The sequence below is a fragment of the Strix aluco genome, chromosome 5 (assembly GCF_031877795.1).
Source record: "Strix aluco isolate bStrAlu1 chromosome 5, bStrAlu1.hap1, whole genome shotgun sequence".
NCBI classification, from domain to species: Eukaryota; Metazoa; Chordata; class Aves; order Strigiformes; family Strigidae; genus Strix; species Strix aluco.
Genome location: NC_133935.1, coordinates 61624318 through 61626512, shown reverse-complemented (window position 1 = coordinate 61626512; position 2195 = coordinate 61624318). Strand labels below are relative to the sequence as shown.

At 44.1% G+C, this 2195-nt stretch overlaps 1 long non-coding RNA gene across 1 annotated transcript; it reads left to right on the top strand.

Annotated features, from left to right (window-relative positions):
- Positions 1-403: 403 nt before the first annotated feature.
- LOC141923835 (uncharacterized) lies at positions 404-2195 on the top strand. Its single transcript, XR_012623411.1, has 2 exons — positions 404-451; positions 1920-2195. It is a non-coding gene; the product is annotated as an uncharacterized LOC141923835 (long non-coding RNA).

Here is a 2195-nt window from a genome sequence, read left to right as displayed (position 1 = left end):
CTCAAGTGGATTTGTCCCTATGGATGGCATTTGTGCATCTCTCAGCACGTAGCTGACATTCAGCTCATGTATTTGGTGATGGACTTTAGCCATACCTTCACTGTAATAACTCCACTGTGCTTTCTTCCTGTGTAGTTTTAAATGCCCAGTTATAATCCAGCTGGTGAGTTACAGAGAGTTTTGGGCTACAGCTAATGTTGCTCAGCCATAAGAATGTTACAGCCTGGCTGACCAAGAGTTCCTCTTCAATAAAAATCAAACCCCAAACCAAGATGTCTCTATTTGGGATGATGCCTTTAGATTTTGTCACATGCTATGTGTGGGTTTTAAGACTGTTTTAGACGTTTAATATGACAAAAATATAACTGTTAAAATGTTAACTGTGTATTTTCTCTATAATTCTAGATACAGCAGGAACTGGATGAAAAAATCACGAAAGAACTTGAACAGGGTAATGTGGCATTATGTTAGGAGCATTTTGAAGGAAAAAGATGACTGTTCCTAACTCTTGAAAATATTGACTTGAAAGCCGTCAGGTTCCTGTGCTAAGCGCAGCGTCTTTTCTGCTAGCTTTCCAGTTTAGACTCGAAAGTGAAAACTTACCAAAACATTGTGGAGCATGTTATGCAGTTGCCTGGAAATAGCCAGGCGCAAGGAAAACTAACCCATTTCCCCCACACAGATACACTTGGCTTAAGCTGAAGTCACCTCTCATGAGAGTTAATCCTCAGGCACAAACATCAAACATAAAAGAAGCCCTGAGATAAGATTTTTATAGACTTCAGCCATTGCTTCTCCTTCCATCTGCATCGACTGCATTCCACACTAGACCATACCACACACCTCCTCTATTGCTGGTTCTTGCTTTTTGCTGTGTCTCTTACTCATCGCTTGTATTTGTATATTATGTGTTGCAGTCTTCTTTGAATAAGCAGGAAGAATAGAGTCGGTGACAAAAGAGATCCCTTCTTTAGGAAAAGAGCATTCGGTAGCGTTTAGGCAAACATAAGATGAGTCGAATGCTTGTAATACACAGCTTAAAGCGTGGGGCCAGGTGTCCAAAGAGGAATTCCACCTGTTTCGCGATGATTGTTCATCCATAGTCACTGCTGTGCCAGGGACTGGTGCTATTTCAAAGCAGGTAGCCCCTGTGAGCATTTCCTTCTGCTCCCGTATGCTTTTAATCGTACAGAGAGCGTTCAGCTGTAGCTTCATAGCTCTTTCCACATGTCCGAATGGACACAAGGCCACTGCCCTGCATCCATGTGCATTTTGAACATAAGTGCGCATCTGCGAGGAGTCATAGAGTCTGGTTGGTTTGGGGACCTTGTCTGAAAAAGGGTGGCTGGAGAAAGATGGCAAAGGTGGGTTTCCTTTCACTCAATATGTATTTTCACGGAGGTAAAAGGGTTTTGCCAGGGTGAGAGAAGGTGCTGGGCTGGGAGACTTGTCTTGCCCTGACTGCAGTGCAAAGGGGGTTTGCCTTTTCACAGGCAGATTCTTTCAAAGTTTGTCACAGCAAAGGCAGAAGCTGGCTTTTAGGAGGGAGTGGTGTTCCAGCACATCCCTGGTTTGAACACTTCAGGAAAACAGACACTTGAGGTTGAAGAGGTCTGCAGGGGGCTAGATTTGGCACTGGCGTAGGCAGGAGTCATTTGTGGGTTCCCTGGAGATGTTCAGTGGGTAGCCTCTGGAATGTCTTTCACTAGCTTTAGAAATACTGTTGACTCATAAGCAAATGTGCAAAAATGTGCTTCTTCCTTTGTGCCTAGCCCCTTCATTGTTCTGTTCCCCTGGAAGTTTTTCAGTCTCTTTCTGGACTGTTGTCTCTCCAGCCACCCGTGATGTTTTTACAGGGACTTATCTGGGCCTGTCTACTGTAACAGTAACACCAGGAATCTTGTGTCTTTTCTCCCTAGCCACTGCTGAACTTGAAACCTGAGCTGCCGGAGCTTCTCCTGTGGTATCCACTGATGGATCTTCAAAAAATTTCCACGTTGACCAGGATCCCCTTAGTAGGGCAATACAGGAGTACCGTGATGTTTTAACCAAAAATTACCTGATTTGAACCAAATGCTCTGGAACTTATTTTGTTCCCGTAGTACGCCTGTGGTTTCCCATCCACGGTTCAGGTGTGAAAACGGGTTCGTTGCGGTCTGAATATAAATTCTAAGTCTATTAAATGGATGTCAAGC